The sequence below is a fragment of the Felis catus genome, chromosome D3 (assembly GCF_018350175.1).
Source record: "Felis catus isolate Fca126 chromosome D3, F.catus_Fca126_mat1.0, whole genome shotgun sequence".
Lineage (NCBI taxonomy): Eukaryota > Metazoa > Chordata > Mammalia > Carnivora > Felidae > Felis > Felis catus.
Genome location: NC_058379.1, coordinates 34,789,210 through 34,808,325, shown reverse-complemented (window position 1 = coordinate 34,808,325; position 19,116 = coordinate 34,789,210). Strand labels below are relative to the sequence as shown.

At 41.8% G+C, this 19,116-nt stretch overlaps 1 long non-coding RNA gene across 1 annotated transcript; it reads right to left on the bottom strand.

The window, feature by feature from the left end:
* Positions 1-1,690: 1,690 nt before the first annotated feature.
* LOC111557227 lies at positions 1,691-17,338 on the bottom strand. The gene is made up of 2 exons (XR_002737080.2): positions 17,171-17,338; positions 1,691-2,023 (listed from the first exon to the last, which is right to left on the bottom strand). It is a non-coding gene; the product is annotated as an uncharacterized LOC111557227 (long non-coding RNA).
* Between the last annotated feature and the right edge of the window lie 1,778 nt (positions 17,339-19,116).

Sequence of the window (19,116 nt, the reverse complement as noted above, 5' to 3'; positions counted from 1 at the left end):
TAGGGACGTAGAGCAACTGGAATGCTTCTAGGGCAACTGTAAATTCAAACAACCAACTTGGACAACAAGAATGCTCTAACTCCACTTGGGGGAATGTGAATTCATACAATCAACTTGGGAAACTGGTGACACCAACCAAAGTTGAATGTATTCATATTTTATGACCTAGCATTTCGAAACATTGTTTGGTGTGTATCCAACAGGCTGATACGTTGGACTTTATGATTCTATTTATATAAAATTCAAAAACAGGCAAAACAAACCTATTGCATTAAAAGCCAGTAAGTCATTACCTTTGGAGAGAGGTAGTTATTTGGAGGGGGATCAAAGTGGAGATGATTCTAAGGTTCTGGTATTTCCTGAACAGGGTGTTGGTTATATGAATGTGCTCAATGTGTGGTGATTCATAAGAGTGTTCACTTCATAGACTGTGAGCTTTTTCTGTATGCATGTTTTTGCCCTAATAAATTAAAACATGTATTTAGAAAGAAAAAGATAAATCTGTTTGGAGTCTTCCAAAAGGAAGTAGTAAAGCTCTTTGTCCATCTCTTCAGTGCCCCAAAGAGTGTGAGTCTCTGAGGCATTATAAGAGCAAAGGAAACTACTAATAAAAAACTTGTCAGACATTTAAAATGTTGATGTTTTAACTCGGAACATAAAACTGTTGTGAGGAGAAAACTTAATTGATGGTCATGGACTGATAGAAATATTTCAGAAATGGTCTAGGATATTTATCGGGTCATGAGTGAAAACACTTGGGCCTCCAAACTGTGTTCTACTGTTGGTTCTCATCAACGTAAATTTTGTCAGCCAGGACAATAACACATAAATGAAATAATTTATTTTCCTGGACACTTAACTCTGGTTTTTATAAATTGCTTGTTGTTGATGCATATTGAAGTCATGAGTTGCTCTCAGCTGAGCTTGTGGTAATTGCTCAGAAATGCGGTGATGGTTTCTACCACTGAAACAGAGTTGAACACGGAAAGTTGTCCATAGAGTTTGTTAGTTTCTCATGAGCCCTCACTTACGCCCTGGATAGAGGTCACTCAGTGATTGTCAGCACCTGGAATTGTGGAATTGGGGTAAAACAATCAAAGCCTACACCAGGAAGAAGGAATTTGGTAGCGTTAAGACAACACCAGAATGCTGTTCAGAAGACATTGTACCTCAGTCTTGCTACTTACTGAGTGACTATGGATAATTACTAATTATACTTTCTACAGCTCAGTGTTCTCAACTATCCACGGGGACGATTCATGGGCTTGCTAGGAGGGATAATGACCTCCTATTTGAAAGCATTTAGCATGTGATGGGTGCTCAACTCAATGGCACCCTTGTTTCTTTCATGATAACTGAGAAGTAAGGAAAAAACACATGTTATAGTCGTATTTTTTTTCAGAAAACAAACTTTGTGTTAACAGAGCTGTTGAATATATAATGTATTCCATTATGTAATCTGATGAAAAGTGCTTCAGCCTCACAGGATCTTGGTTCAAATCTTGCCTGCCATTTGCTAAATATCACCTTAAATATCACCTTAAGTAAGTTACTTACAGTATCTGAAATTTAGTTTTCTCATCACAAAACAGCAAATTGTTACTAGTTTTCTCACCAGCTACTGTGAGGGTTAGTGTTGATGTATGTACTAATCAGGGGTCTTTGTTTGCAAGTGAAACTCAACCACACCTCACCCAAACCAGAGAGGATTTATTGGCTCTTGTTGCCGGGGTCAGTCAAAGCAGAGGTGATCTGGTCTTGGGGATGACTGCAACCTTGGACTTAGACACTTTAAGTCCCTCTGTCTCTTGGATCAATATTGGCACTTCTAATACTTCTAAAACAGATACCAAGAAAGGGACCCAATCCTGGCTTAAAATCTTAATTATAAATGCTGTCTCCTTTGAGAATTTTCGTGGCCCCCTGACCATGTTTTGCAAAAGTAAAATTTGTGACCTTGTGCCACCTCTCTTTTCTTCCACGGCAGGTGTTGGCATGGCCATCACAGCTCTTTCCCAGCTCTCTGAAATGAGAGAAATTGAAACAACCTTGAGCTTTCTTGGACTGACCTGGATTTCGCAATTCTTTGTCACCTAACAGTGAGTTCTTTTTCAAAAGATGCATTGCTGAGAGACTAAGATAAGGGGTACACTTGGTATTGGAGATTGGCCATCAATCCCAAGGCTTTTAGTCATGTTCTCACCCTTCTGCAGATAAATACAAGTCAACCTGTTCATTTTTCTTTATGCATACTGGGAAAAAATATATATACATGTGTATATATTCACCTGTTACTTATAAATGCATATTGAATACTTTTTCCATGGGCTCATCAAAATCCCTGAAACTCTTGTTTATCTTTATTAACCCCTATTTTTCCTTGTAGTATATCATGATATTCAAAAGCAAGCTTTGAGTCTAGGGAAAATGTGACTTCAGTCCTGGTTTCATCACTGACCATCTGATATTTCAGGTTAACCTCTCATTTAGGTTTGGTTTCCCTAAAGAATTATCTCATATACTGTCTGATTCACTCCAACAGTGCTATGGGGTATTATTACACACAATTTACATACAGACATCTGATGAGTATATGCTTGCTAATTATTTTTGGTTTTTATTTATATGTTCATTCTGGCCACAACCTTACTCTTCCAAAGAAGCAGATGTCCCAAACTCCCATAAGAAACCAACAATATGTAAAAGAACAAAGCACAGGCTGCCACCACAAAATATCACAGACTAGGTCCTGGTTCAAACAACAGAAATTTATTTTTTTCACAGTCCTGGAGGCTGGAAATGATACCAGCGTTTGGCCAATTCAATTTCTGGTGAGGGCTCTCATCCTGGCTTGCAGACAACCCCCTGCCTGCTGCATCCTCCCATATCCTTCCTTCAGAGCATTCTGGCAGAGAGACAGAGAGAGACAGACAGAGAGAGAGAGCGTGAGCATCCTCTCTGATGTCTCTTCTTGGAAAGACAATCATCCTATCAGATCAGGGCCCTACCTTTATGACTTTATTTAACCATCATTATCCTTTCTATCAGCCCTATCTCTGAATACAGTCTCACTGGGGGTAGGGCTTCAACACACAAATTTGGAGGGGGGGGGTTGGACAAAATTCAGTCCATAGCACAAATCAAAATTAACCCCAAACTGAATATAAACAGAAACAACCAAACCTAACTGTACATCAAATTACACAACCACACAGAGAAAGCAATGGATGCCATTAACTACAACTATGTGTGCTGTATAATCTTAGTGGATTTGAGGACAAAAAGATCTACAGAGAAAACATGAATAGGCTTCGTAGGTCTGTTGTAGGAAGTGGTATTGGTTTAGCGATGCTGGAACTATTTTCTCTACATTGTAGGATAGACATGTTTTGTATTATTGGGAACCAGGGTTCTCACTGAAGGGAAGAGGAAACACTAAGTCATGGTGGCGGGGTGAGAAAGAAGGGCTGTAGTTGTATTAGGATGAACTCAGGTTTGTTTGTTCGTTTAACCTAATTCATTGAAAGGGCCTATATGCTCTTTTCAATATCACTTAAACATTTAGCACCAAAATCTTGGTGTTTAAAAGATCGGGGATCATTAGAGAAATAGCCGACTGCAGGGCTGGGGCAGGAAAAGCGAAAGGTGAATCTGAAACCCTCACGGTGTCAGATTACTTATTAAATACAGAGGGAAAAGCTACATTTACAATGGAGAAAGCGGTGGATACCATCTTAACTGAATTAAGATCCTTAGTAATGGGACACATTTACAACTGAGCCCCCTGCTCTGAGGCAATGGGAAGAATGCAGCACCTTCTGTGTAGTATTCTCGCCAAAATGTTTAACCCGCATCTAATTAAGGGAAAACAATCAGATGAGTCCACAACATAGAAGACATTTTACAAGACAACTCGCTTTTGAAAAATGTCAAAAATCTCGAAAGGTAGAACAAGGCATGAAACTGTGGTTTGTATATTCTATATTAGTTAATTACAGTGACAAATTATTATAACAATCTATTAGTGTAACAGTATTATTTTTATTAAATTTTTTTATGTTTACTTATATTTGAGAGAGAGAGTGTGAGTGGGAGAGGGGCAGAGAGAGAGAGAGAAGGAGACAGAATCTGAAGCAGGCTCCGCACGGTCAGCACAGAGCCCAATGTGGGGCTCGAACTCACCAACTGTGAGATCATGACCTGAGCTGAAGTCAGACGCTTAATCGACTGAGCCACCCAGGCACCCAACAATATATTAATAAATCGCTTATCGAAGTTAAATATCTTGAGAATGATAATGTTATTGTAGTTTTATATGAGAATGTTTTTGTTCTTGGGAGATACCTGCGAAAGTGCTTAGGGGTGAAATGTCATGATTACCCTAATTTACTTACGAATAGTCAGCCAGAAAAAAAAAAGTTTTTTTATATAATACAGTAAAAGAGAGACAGAAAGTAAATGTGGCAAATGTTATCAGTTTGTGAAACTAAGTGAAGGGTATCTGAATAATTTGTTCAACTCTTTTAACATTTTGGTAGGTCTGAAAATTTTCAAAATGGAAAGTTTGAGGCAAAGCTCCAATGCCTATTCCAGTGTAACACTATAAATTTCTCCATTTGGCAGCAGCTGCTTGGCTAGAACATTCAGGCAAGGCAAGAGAGGTTCTAGAGGGAGACCCTGATGCTATCCTACATTAGGTGTTAAGACAGATCGCAAGGTTAATTGGAAATAAAGTGTAACCCTAGAGTCTAGAATCCGTGGTTGGAAGGGGGCTTAAGGTCATACAGTTCATATATGAATAAGTCATGGCGGAGGTGAGAAAGAAGACAGAGTAGTTCCAGGCTCTTGGATTCCATGAAGAAATATAAACACACACACACACACACACACACACACAGAAGAACAAAACAAAAAAATGGGGGAACTGATGTAATGTCGCTAGCTCCATGTTTTGTCTATGAAGAGTGACATAAAAAATTAAAAACTCATCCATTATTCCATCTGTTCTCATACTTGTGTCATTACACATGCCATGTTAGTGAAATAATGACCTCAAGGAAAAAGGCGGTCTATGAGTTCAGGGTGAAAATTTTTTAAAAACCGGCTGCGTTCGGCCGTGTGAACTCACACAGTGTTCTTGTTCACAGTGGACAAGCCAAGATGCTTGTTGTAAGTTGCTAGGTAGCCACTGGGGACCATTATGGAGTCCCACCACCCTCCCAGGAGGGAGTCGCACCTGCCAGCTGGCTTTGCTTGGAGCCTCTGAGAGAGACGAGAAGACTGTCAAATCCTCGCTCAGAACGTACTCAGACACCTCTCTGAGAGTTGTCTCTCCTATGGACCAACTGAAATGGGTCACTCTGTGGTTTCTACTCCTTGACTGCTGCTTTGCCATCTGGAGGATGTCAGGATTTAGCCAGCTCAGTTTTTGCCCTCAAATGAGGTAAGGTATAAATCCCAAAAGAAATAAACTGGGCACCCATCTGTCCCCCTCTTTTCGAATACGCTTGTGATATTTGGAGGTGGCTGTCTTGTCTTAATTCATCTCTAGTTGTAACGCACCAGTCTTTCAGATATCCTTCTTAAGCAATAGGTCGGTTACTTGATATTTCACTATTTCTTGAGCTTCCACTGGTTGGTAGGACTGGTGTCGTGCCCGTGTGTCTGGGGTCCTGCGAGTCTCCTTCCTAGACTAGTAATGGGCGCCTGGGTTGCCCTCCTGGGACACCAGAGTCTTGACTGGGATTGTCATTCAGGGTTGGGTTTGCCTGGAAGGATCTGTCTTAACTGAATTTCTTTGGGGTATGAGAAACGGAACCTCATTTCCCACTCACTTGAGTGAGGAAGGGGAATATATTAGGTTTCATGGGTATTTCAGAAATCCAAGGCAGTGAATGTGGATAACCTCATTCAAGCCCAACCTGGAGGGCTGAGTGGAACAGCTTTTTCATAGACTCTCTCTCCCCCTTGAAACATGGTCAAAGCCCATTTGTCTCTCTACAAATTGGCCTCACGCCCTCTTCAACTTCATGCATGTGGCTCATGTTATCTCACCTGGGTTTATATCACCTTTATTCCAGCTGCACGCAGACACTGAATAGAACCTCAGAGCATCAGTTCCAAATTCCGGTGAGAAGAATTTCATTGGCCTGTTTTCAATCAGATATCCACCCGTGCCCACCTGGGGTCAGATCAGTGGCCAGAAGTTGGGTGGGTAGTAAAACCATAGCTGCCTGGCCCTCCCATCCTCCCAATTCCCCACTGATTTCTGGTGGAAGGAACATTCCTCAGAGGAAAGTGTCTTTCTAAACTGGGTGGAATTTCTAAAAAAGCATCTGCTGTGGGCTCCTTTAATTCAGTTAAGATTTTTTGTAAACATAGCAGTAGGAATGAGCGAGGAAAACTAAACTCCTTTCTGAAGGAGCTGTGTTGAGTTTGCCATCAGTTAACTCAAACATGAATAGTGTAAATAATCTATTATTCTCTCGCCGGTCATGGTTGGGAGAATGAGGTCTGTCCCGTCTCGTCCTGTTTATCTTGAACTTTTCTCCTGCTTGCCTAATGTCTGCTGTGGTATAATGTGCCAGTCTCTGCTGACATGGGCCACGGCGTAGGATTTTTTTAAAGACACATCTTAGGGCTTTCACTCTTCTGCAGATTGGTGGAAGTCTGTCATATATAACTTGGGACCAACCCTTCCAGCTACAATGTACAATGGAAAGTATAGGACATTGCCAGGCCTGTCCTTGGGAGCTCATGCCTGGCATCTCAGCCAGAGACAACCTTCAAAATCATCTTCTCCAACCTCCTTCTCAGTGTTTCCATAAAATAAATGGCACAGCGAGGTCTGGGAATGGAGGGATGACTACAACATAGTATAAAAAGTGAGAAGTCCTCTCAAGGAGGTATGATAAGGTCCAATGGGAAGTAAGAGAGGAGAGAAAGCTAAAGTTTCAAGGCCACAGCGTATGAACTAGACTTGAGGACTGGTGTGATGTAGACCAAACGGTTCTTAAATTTTAGGTGCATCTGAATCACCTGGAGGGCTTGTTGAAACACAGAATTGGGGCTCTGAGTTAGTATGAAAGTTTCCCGGGTAATGCCTTGCTCCAGGGCAGGGCAGGGCTCCATGCTTTGAGAACCATGGACTCAGAGATACAGAGACTGGGGCTTAGGCAGAGGCACAGAGGCCAATAAGTGGTGGGGGCTGGTACAGGTAAGAGGGGCAGACAGGGTTTTGTAGAAAAGTGAATGCCATGTGAGGAAGCTCAGATTTTATTTGGTTAGGCAAGGGGGAGCCATACCAGAATTTTGAGCCAAAGAGTCTTATTTATTTATTTATTTATTTATTTATAAAAATAAAGTGTATTTATTTACTTTGAGAGAGAGGCAGAGAGAGAGAGAGAGAGAGAGGGAGAGAGAGAGAGAATCCCAAGCAGGCTCCGCACTGCCAGCGTGGGGCCTGATACGAGGCTTGAATCATGATCCACGAGATCATGACCTGAGCTGAAACCAAGAGTTGGATGCTCAATCGACTGAGCCCCCCAGGCGCCCCCAAAGCGTCAAATTTAAAACAGTATCACATAAACAGGAATGAAGTGCTGACGCACGGTCCAACACGGATGGACCTTGAAGACTTTATGCTAAGGGAAGGAAGCTGGTCACAAAGGATCATGTATTGTATGATACCATTTGTGAAATATCTAGAGTCGGCACATCCATAGAGACAGAAAATAGATCAGTGAATGCCACGGGCTGTGGAGAGGGGGCTGTGGACCATGGCTACTTGATGGGTATAAGGTGTCTTTCTGCGGTGATGAAAATGTTCTGGAACTGGATAGTGGTGATAGTTGCACAGCATTGTGAAGGCACTAAATGTCACTGATGGTAAATTTTATGTTCTGTGTATTTCACTTTATAATAAAAAAACGCCCAGCATCATATTTCTTACAAAACTATTACAGATGTAATGCTAATAGGTAGAACAGCACAAAACTGTGTATGTAGAATGGTTGCAACCATTTCAAGATGCAACATTACCTATAGAAAAAAGATCAGAAATAACTCACCATTAACTGGGCGTATGTGTGTGTGTTTTGGATGGTGAAAATAATGTGTGATTTCTCCCTTGTCAGAGCATTTCTTAATTTTCAATAAATAACCAGATATTAATTATCTAATTAGAAAAATGTTTTAGAAGGGGAGGAAAAGGAAGGTACCAGCTCTAGGATAACTTCGCTAAGAATATCTGAGCGTTATCGGCAAAGGCACGATGGAGCGTGAGCTTTGGGACAGATGTGTGTCCCAGACGCTGGGAGGGCACCAGAATGAAGAAATAAGCCGTCCCAGGCAGAAGTGGTAACTGTCCACCACGCACCAGAGAGCACTGAGGTTTCTGTACAGGCCTCCTCCTTGGCATTCAGTCTTTTCTCCTACTTCTCTTTGGTTTTCTTCCTTCGTTCAGCTGTCAGCATGTCTCATCCATTCCTGTTCATTCATTCATTTTTCTCAACAAATGTTTGTTAAGCATCTACTGTGTGCCTCTAATACATTATCCAAGTAGTTAAGTTGTGAGCACTCAGTCCTTTTTTTTTTTTTGCAAGCACGGTCTTGTTATACTGGCCAGTGGGGTCTTCTTTACCACTGCAGAGTTTTATATTGCTTTTCTCTTCCATTTTCTAAACCAAACTGTTTTCTATTCCTGGTCCTGGGTGCAACCCTCTCTCTCAATTCCCCTGGATAGTGAGGAAGTAATGCCTTTTCTGTTCCACTTCTCAGATCGTGCCCTTGACTCAGGCTGGCTATTGCAATCCAGACGAGGTTCTGGACATCCTGATGGCATGGTCAGTAAAATCTTCCCCAAGTGGTGCCTTCTCCTCCTTGAGTCCAACACTCCCACGGAAGAGCCCTGCTACTTTATTCTGAGCTGGCATATTTAGCTCTGACTCATCTCTGCTTCTCCACAAGCTTCTCTCTACTTTTGCCACTTCTTGGTCACTAGTTTAAACCTTATAGCCTTAAAGGCCATGCCTTTTCTGTGTTAGACCTGGATCTATTATCTCCACTTTTAATTTTAATTTATTTATTTTTATTTTTTTATTAAAAAAATTTTTTTTTCAACGTTTATTTATTTTGGGGACAGAGAGAGACAGAGCATGAACGGGGGAGGGGCAGAGAGAGAGGGAGACACAGAATCGGAAACAGGCTCCAGGCTCTGAGCCATCAGCCCAGAGCCTGACGTGGGGCTTGAACTCACGGACCGCGAGATCGTGACCTGGCTGAAGTCGGACGCTTAACCGACTGCGCCACCCAGGCGCCCCAATTTTTTAAATGTTTATTTTATTTATTCTTGAGAGAGAGAGAGAGGGAGAGAGAGGAAGGGAGGGGCAGAGCGAGAGGGAGACAGAATCCCAAGCACTAACAGTGCAGAGCCTGACGCGGGGCTTGAACTCACAAACTGTGAGATCATGACCTGAGCTGAAACCAACAGTCGGATGCTTAACTGACTGAGCCACCCATGCGTCCCTTTTATTTTTAGTTTTAAATTATCATGGCCCTCTCCTCACAGCATTGGTGTGGGCCAAACCTACATTTATGTTCACAAATTCCCATGCTGTGGCCACAGCCATAGAGCTTTGAGAAGTAGTCTATTTCTTCAAAGGGTCATGGTCAGAGGCAAGTTCAGACTGTGGGGTTCTTGATGTCTCCTCATTGACCTTTTGCAACTCTAGCTCCTGGCCACACAGTGGGTGCTAGTTAATATTTGGGGGAACATAATCAGGACCAGTATGTAGGAAAAAATCAGTCAAGTATAGTGTTAGGGTATTAGGGTTCACTAGAGAAACAAAACCAAACTGATAGGATGTGTATTATACACACACACACACACACACACACACACACATATATGAAGAGATTTATTTTAAGGAATTGACTCATGTGATTCTGGGGGCTGGTGAGTCCAAAATCTGTAGGGTAGGCTAGCTGGCTGAAGACTCAGGGAACAGTCAAAACAGTTCAAGTCTGAAGGCTATCTGTTAGCAGAATTCCCTTGTCCTCTGGGGAGGTTGGTCTTTTTCTGTAACGGCCTTCAACTGATTGGATGAGTCCTACCCACATTATGGAGGGTAATCTGCCTTACTCAAAGTCCACTCATTTAAATGTTAATCTCATCTAAAAATATTTCCACAGAAACATCTAGAATAATGTTTGACCAAATATCTGGGTAGTACGAGCTAGCCAAGTTAACACGTGAAGTTCACCGTTATAAATATTGTTGGGTTTATTGTTTGCTCTTTAGGTAAGAACTCTAGGGCGTCAAGAATAATACTGTGAGTGGAAAATGCTGTGTTTTGTAGCTAGGATCTCATGTGTTCAACAAATATTTATTATTTTTACTCTCTGGGAGAGACTCTTTAGCCCTGAAGAGATTACCAAAATGTTCAGAATGCTATCCTGGACCTCTAGGAGCTTCCAGACAACAGGGAGGAATGGGATCTGTTCAGACAGCAGTGTGTGTCCGTGTGTGTATGTGTGTGTGTGTGTGTGTGTGTGTGTGTGTGTGTGTGTGTGTGAAAATGCCAGCCAGCACTGACTGTCTCATCTTTGCAGCAAACTCTGTATTCTCTGTATCTAGCTTAGATATTTTGCTTTCTATTCCGCTCATCATTTTTACCTGCATATCTCTGGCAATGCCTCAAACTAGAAACCAAGTAAAGGGCTCCCTAAATAGTAATGATGTCTGGGCTTGAATCCTGGATGTGGCCATAGAGGCAGACCTTTACAGAGACCTCTTTGCCTCAGTTTCCAGAACAACTGCACCTTCCTCTAGGCAAGGGGACAGTGGCATAATTGATAAAAGATACTTGGCAACGTGGTACCTGGCACGTAGCTAGCAATGAACACTCGATTAGTGTTCGCTCTTGTTGTTAAGAGTCCTCTTCCCTTCGAGGTTGTCATATTCAAAAGAGGAGAGAATTCCCAGTTATTCTGACCTAAACCTCCTAGGTCCTTTCCACCACTCCTTATCTTCTATCTGCCAGTGTCGTATATTTGGCAAAGAGCAGAGAACGTTCAGATTCTGGATCCCCCTTCTCACCAGAACCTAAAAGTAAGCTTCATACAGCTATAAATCTGCTCATGGAGAGTAGAGGAGAAAATACACAGATATTGCACCAGAGAAAAGATGTGCGAAGGCACCCACCTGACAGAATGGCTGGGAGGATATAAATGTCGAATCACTACATTGCACACCTGAAACTAATGTAATATTGTTTATCAACTATACCTCAATTAAAAATAAAAAAAGGAAGAAGAAATGCATGATTCCAAAAAGGTCAAGCCAGCTTACAGTCTGAAAACCCCGAATGACCATTTGGCTTTCTACCCCACTCACAGCAGCATGGAGTTTTAGGTTTTGTGACTATGCTAACTTGATAAGTAGAAAATAGTTTCTCAATGGTTAATCTTTACTTGTGAAATTGAACATTTGGTTTGTCTATGTGCTTCCTACTTGTGTCTGCTCATTTTTTGTAAAGAAGAGTTTTCTAGACCAGTTTTAGGTTCACAGCCAAGTCGTGCGAAAGGTACAGTAGCATCTCCTTACCCATGGGGGACACATTCCAAGACCCCCAGTGGATGCCTGAAACCACAGATAGAACTGAATCCTGTCTTTATTATGTTTTCTCCTACATACACATACCTATTGTAGAGTTTGATTTATAAATTAGGCAGAGTAAGAGATTAACAACGACTAATAATGAAATAGAACAATTATGATAATATACTATAATAAAAGTGTGAATATGGTCTCTCTCTCTCTCAAAATCTTATTGCACTGTACTCCCCCTTCATGATGTGAGATGATAAAATGCCTATGTGATGAGATGAAGTGAGGTGAATGACTTAGTCATTGTGACATAGCTTTAGGCCACTACTGATCTTTGGATGATACATCAGAAGGAGGATCATCTGCTTCTGGACCACAGTTGATCATAGGTAACTGGAACCTCAGAGAACAAAACCATGAGTAAGGGTGGGGGGGACTGCTGTTCAGAGATTTCCCATATACCTACACAGGCATAGCTTCTCCTATTATAAAAATCTCTCACCAGAGAGTACGATTGTTAAAATTAATAACCTAGATAACCATCATAATCACCCAGAGACCATAGTTTACATTAGGGTTCACTCTTACTGTTGTATATTCTATGGGTTTGGACAAATGTATAATGACACGTATCCCTCATTACATTATCATACAAAGTATTTTCACTCTTAAAAATCCCTGCGCTCCATTCAGTCATCTCTTCTCCCAACCCCTAACCCTTAGGAACCACTGATCTTTTTATACCCTCCATAGTTTTGCATTTCCAGGATGTCATATAGTTGGAATCATGCAGTGTGTAGCCTTTTCAGACTGACTTCTTTCACCTAGTAATACGCATTTAATGTTTCACCGTGTCTTTTATGCCTTGATAGCCCATTTCTGTTTAGCAGCGAATATCATCCCGTTGTCTGGATGTACCGCAGTTTATCCACTCACCTCCTGAAAGACATCTTGATTGCTTCCAACTTTTGGCAATTATGAATAAAGCTGCATGATTTTGGGTTATATGGTGAGAATATGTTTAGTTTTATAGGAAACTGCCAAACAGTCTTCCAAAGTGGTTGTACCATTTTGAATTCCCACCAGCAACGACTGAGAGTTCCTGTCGCTCCACATCTTCAAGAGCTTTTGGTGTTGTCAGTGTTCTGGATTTTTGTAATTCTCATAGGTAGAGTAGTAGTGCCATACAATCCATTAATTTGTTGTTCTAGCACCATCTGTTGAAAAGACTATCTTTGCTTCATTTTATTACCTGTGCTCCTTTGTCAAACAAAGATCAGTGACTATATTTATGGGGGTTTATTTCCGGGTTCTTTATTCTGTTCCATTGATCTATTTGCCTACTGTTTCATCAATACCATACTGTTTTGATTACTATAGCTTTACAGTAAGCCTTAAAGTTGAGTAGTGTCAGTCTTCCAAATTAATTCTTCTCCTTTATTTATTTATTTAAAAATTTTTCTTTTTAGTATTTATTTATTTTTGAGAGAGACAGAGACAGAATGTGAGTGGGTTAGGGTCAGAGAGAGGGAGACACAGAATCCAAAGCAGGCTCCAGGCTCTGAGCTGTCAGCATAGAGCCTGATGCGGGGCTCAAACTCACGGGCTGTGAGATCACAACCTGAGCCAAAGTCAGACACTCAACCAACTGAGCCATCCAGGTGCCCCCTTTTTATTTATTTATTTATTAAAAAAAATTTTTTTTTAAATTCTTTTCCTTTAATATCATGTTGGCTATTCTGGGTCTTTTGCCTCTCCATATAAACTTTAGAATGTTTGCCACATCCATTGTGTTGAATCTATAGATCAATTTGGGAAGAACTGACATCTTGACAAGATTGAGTGTTCCTATCTATGAACATGGAATATCTCTCCATTTATTTAATTTTTCTTTGATTTCATTCATCAGAGCTTTATAGTTTCATATAGATCTTATGCCTATTTTGCTAGGTTTATATCTAAGTATTTCATCTTTTGAGGTAATAATATAAATGACATTGTGTTTTTTTGTTTGTTATGTTTGTTTGTTTGTTTGTTTGTTTGTTTTTTAGCAAGCTCCATGCCTGGAGTGGAGCCCAATGCAGGGCTCTAACTCACAACCTTGAAATCAAGACCTGAGCTGAGATCAAGAGTCAGATGCTTAACCAGCTGAGCCACCCAGGTGCCCCAATGATATTGTGTTATTAATTTCAAATTCCACTTGTTCACTGCTAGCATAAAAGAATGTGACTGACTTTTGTATATCAGCCTTGTATCCTGCAACCTTGGTATAATTGCTTGTTAGTTTCAGGTTTGATTTTATTTATTTATTTATTTATTTATTTATTTATTGGGTCAATTCTTCCAGATTTTCTACATAAACAATAATGTCATCTGACAGGAAAAATTGTTTTATGTCTTTGTTTCCAATCTGTATATTTTAATTTCCTTTTCTTCTTTTATTGCATTAGCACAACCTTCCAGTTTGGTATTGACAAGGAGTGGTGAGAGGGAGTATCTTTGCTTCATACCTAATCTTTGTGTCTGTTCATTTTTTTCTAATGGGGTCTTAGTTTTTTTCTTTCTTTTTGATATACTAATTCTTTTCATATTAAGATCATTAACTGAATCATGTATGTGCCAAATATTCTTTTAAGTTGCAGTTTAAAAAAATTTTTTTTAATGTTTATTTTTGAGACAGAGACAGAGAGACAAAGCCTGTGGGGGGGAAGGACAGAGAGAGAGGAAGACATAAAATCCGAAGCAGGCTCCAGGCTCTGAGCTGTCAGCACCGAGCCCGATGCAGGGCTTGAACCCACACACCGTGAGATCATGACCTGAGCTGCAGTTGGACGCTTAACCAACTGAGCCGCCCTGGTGCCCCTGAAGTTTATTTTTTAATTTCTTCTTTAAATGTTTATTTATTTTTGAGAGAGAGAGAGAGAGAGGCAAGCAGGGGGAGGGGATGAGAGAGAGGGAGACAGAGGATCTCTAGCAGGCTCTGCACTGACAGCAGAGAGCGTGATGTGGGGCCTGAACCTACAAACTGTGAGATCATGATCTGAGCCAAGTCGGATGCTTAAGCCCCTGAGCCACCCAGACACCCTTTCAATTGCAGTTACAAATGATATTTATAATATTTCCTGCATAAAGAAGGAGTTAACTTTTTAAAAAACATTAAAAATTTTTATTTTGAGAGAGAGAAAGAGAGTGAGTGAGCGAAAGTAAGGGAGAAGTGCAAAGGGAGAGAGAGAGAGTGAGAGAGAACCCTAAGCAGGTTCCACACTGAGTGTGGAGCCTGACATGGGGATTGATCCCATGACCTGAGCCGAAATTAAGAGTCAGATGCTAAACCGACTGAGGGACCCAGGTGCCCCAGAAGGAGTTAACTTTTATGTGTCCAAATCTATCAGCTTTTCTTCTTGTGACTTCTGAAAGTAAATCTGCATTTTCCTCTCTCCATTTAGGAGAAATAGAGCCAGAGCCCTCCCACCTCAGCCTCTCCACAGCATACCATCAGATAATTTTGACACACTGTTTTTTTTTTTTTTTTAATTTTTTTTTTTTCAACGTTTATTTATTTTTGGGACAGAGAGAGACAGAGCATGAACGGGGGAGGGGCAGAGAGAGAGGGAGACACAGAATCGGAAACAGGCTCCAGGCTCTGAGCCATCAGCCCAGAGCCCGACGCGGGACTCGAACTCACGGACCGCGAGATCGTGACCTGGCTGAAGTCGGACGCTTAACCGACTGCGCCACCCAGGCACCCCTTGACACACTGTTTTTGAACAACTGCTGACGGCAGAACCAAGAGAGGTGCCATAGACTGAAATTCAGGTGGCCACATGTGGGCAAAGGGAATAATTGTTTGGTCCACTTCCCAGAACGTTTACCTGAGAAAGGCCTTTTTGGCCTCAAAAATCCCTTCCAGCAGAGCTACGATGGGTTGGTTCTGAAGGAAAGTTTTAGTTCAGTAGAAGAAAACAACATTTGAGACATGTGTGCGGGAAGGTATGGAGTGGGCATCAGAAATGAGAGACAAGAGTAAATTATAAACCACCAAAAGGGGGAAAGGGGCCTTACTAGGGGGCTGGAAACAAAGCAATCTTTTCCCATTTCCTGTTTTTAAAAACCTAGTATGTCGTTCGTTTTGCTGTTATTTAGCTGAAGTTATAATTTGCATATTTAAGTCTTCCATGTAAGCAGAGTGCAAATTGGTGAGAGCTTATAGGTAATTTAGATGTTTATGGCTCTGTGTCAAGTGTTGGTGCTGCTTTTTAACCTAGGGTCCTTTCTACATTCAGAGCTGAAAAACGGAGGAAGGAAGTGAGGCTGGTTGGAAGTTAACACTTCCTTTTTAAGGATAACAGCAACCCAGAAACAGTTTCACAGGCTTGGGGAAGGGACTAGGGTGGCCAGCCTGCACATTTTACCTGGGACTGAGGGTTTCCCAGGATGCGAAACTTTCAGGATTAAAACTTGGACGCTCCCATGCAAGCTGGGACGGTTAGTTGCCCAGATCTGCTAGGAACCCCCCTCCCCTCCCACATCTAATGTAACCTTCCCCCAAATAATGCAACAGCCTTTTTTATAACCACCTTTGACAGAGTATGAAACTGCAGGTCTAAGAGATTCAGGAACTTCCTTAAATTCACACAAGCAGGGGATGAAGGAACCTCCATTTAAACCTTGTTCTGTCTGCTCCAGTGCCCTTCCTATGCTACCACTCACTCTCTCATCTACTCACTTAAACATCTTCAGATGTTGGTTTATGACGGGTTCTGTCACATGGGCAAATCAAGGAAATCAGGGAATAACAATGAGTTCAACAACAATAACCACAATAATAGAAACACAATTTGCAAGAGTTCCGATGTGATTGGACCCTTAAGGCAGCTCAGTTAACCGTTAGACTAGGTACTCAGATCTTCTGAGAGGCACTTGAGTTAGGGGATTGTTGGCATTAGGCTCTTCCTAGTCCAAGGCAGTGTTGGGAATTCAGACAGAACAAAGATCTCTGTGTCTATGTCTGTCTGTCTGTCTGTCTGTCACTCTCTCTCTCTCACACACACACACCCCCCTCCTGGTTGACTAGGTTCAAACTCTAGCCATCTTGATCACCTTCCTCCTTACTTGGGGACTAGGTTTCATTATGTTCCAGGTTTGCCGACTCTGGAAATTACACTCATTTTCTTAATCAGAAGAGCAAGAAAAATAAAACAGATGTACTAAACTTCAGGCATTTAACAGCATACTATAAACAGCCTGCTTATTTGTTTGCCCATCTCCATGGTGGGGTCTATGCCCGTGGACGTTCTCTACCTCACTTGGTTCCACGCCCAATGTCTAGCACATAACCAGCATCTACCATTTGCTGAATGGGTATGTAAGCAATTAAAGATAGAAATTCCTGAAGATATAAGAGTTGTTTCCAACATCTAAAATCAGTTTTCTAGTTTGATAACAAATAATGTTAAAGACTCCCCCCACCCCCGCAAAAAAAAGGTCGAACACAGTCTCTTTTAAGAAAAAGTATATCCTAAACTCTACGGTATTACTCTTAGCAATGGCAGCAAAACTTACGTGAATGATGGGAAAAAACAATCCACTGATGGCCTAAGAAATGAAACTGGGTTGGGTGCCTGGGTGGCTCAGTCGGTTGAGTGTTCAGCTCGGGTCATGAGCTCACAGGTTCGTGAGTTTGAGCCCCGCATCAGGCTCTCTCTGTGCTGACAGCTCAGAGCCTGGAGCTTGTTTCGGATGCCGTGTCTCCTTCTCTCTCTTCCTCTCCCTCACTCAAGCCATCTCTGTCTCTCTCAAAATAAAGAAATAAACTTAAAAAAAAAAAAAGAAATGAAACTGGGTTGGGTTGACTGTGGTCTGCATCACTGTAATTATTTCCCAGTTTTACAAGTAAGCAATGAGAGTGAACAGGACTGATTGGGTTATATACTATTTATGGGTTTTGGGAGGTGGTCTCCCCATTGAATCCACTCATTTATTTTTGTTGACGGCGTTAATATATATCTTGTATCTTCTTGTAACCCAACCCTTTCAGCTCATTCAGGGATTGGAAAGACTTTAGAGGCCAATAGGCAGGAGTGTCTGTGAAGTGGCTGGTTAGGGGAGGAGGTGCTCAATGTTGATATAACCAGGAAGGTGTATCTGGAAAATCTAAAAACTACCACTCAACACCAATCCTTTGGTGGAGCCCAACAGAGGCCTCCCTTGTTTTAAGTTAGGGTGATCTACTTGTTCTTGAGCACTCTGGAGTACTCCCATTCTGTTGGTAAAGGGGAAAACGTAGAAAGTGGGTCTTGACCCTCCTTCATCCATTTGTCTGAAGAGCTGACAACTCACTGACTTCTCCAGCTGCTGCCCCTGAACTTCTGAGAGATGCTGCCATCTTTCCCCACCAAGATGAAGACAACAAGAGTTGCGAAGAGAGAACAGTCACTCAGAGAGGAAGTGTATCCTCTTACCTACCAAGCTGGCCCATTCCCGGTGCCTGGGGACTGACCGTTCTCCTCCCTACACATGGAGGCTCCTTCTGTTTTCAGGCATTCCCCGAAACTCAGAATCGCTTTTAGACTGCTTTCTCCTTCTCCAAGTCTGTGGGTGAACTGTGAGCCCCTTTCGCTTCTGCTTTCCTAAAATCCCTGACATCCATGGCTTAGCTGGAGGTTAGCTCCTCAAAATGTCTTTAAGGGGTCTGAATTACAAATAAGAGAGAGGAGCATGTGCTACTTGAAAATATCTAAAACTTGCGGAAGAGAAGAAGGAAGGAAGGGTTAAGAAAATGAGATCTACTTAATGGACACTGCAGACACTAAAGTTCCGTTAAAAGAAAGATGCAATTGTTAAAAACAAGGTTCATAAACACTTAAATTTTTCCTTGATTGGCCCCTGAGCAGGCCAGAATGACTCACCACTGGCCTTGTGAGATCAGCTTGCGGTCTGATGAGCTGCAACACATTTGAATGGCTTATCCTTTTTCACATGCAGCCCCAATTTTGTGTCATGTTATTCCCACAGAAACTTATTTGCTACAAACCTCCCTAGAAGTCTACACAGCATATGATGTAGAGAATATTAGGGCTCAGAGCCCACGGCCAAGAAAGAATTCTTGAGGCATCTTTGATGCAAAAGGGTGGTTTTATTAAAGCATGGGGACAGGACCCGTGGGTAGAAAGAGCTGCACTGGGCTTGTGATGGGTGACTGATTACACACTTTCAAGTTGGGAAGGGGTTGGGGATAGTGTAAGTCTCCAAAGAATTTTGGAAGCAATGTTTCCAGGATCCTGAGGGGGCTAGCTATTGTTAGGAAAAGGTCATTTACTACTGTCTAGTACAACCTCAGGCTTGAGACCCTTCACATACGTTATCAGTGGGCCATATGCTTGGAGGATGATTGCTAACATATATTTGGGGGAGGGGGACGGGGAGAGGTAAAGGAGGTTTCCGAAGGAATTTTTGTATGTTAAAGTAGATTTACAGGATTCTGGAGGGTGGGGAGGTGGTTGGGCTAA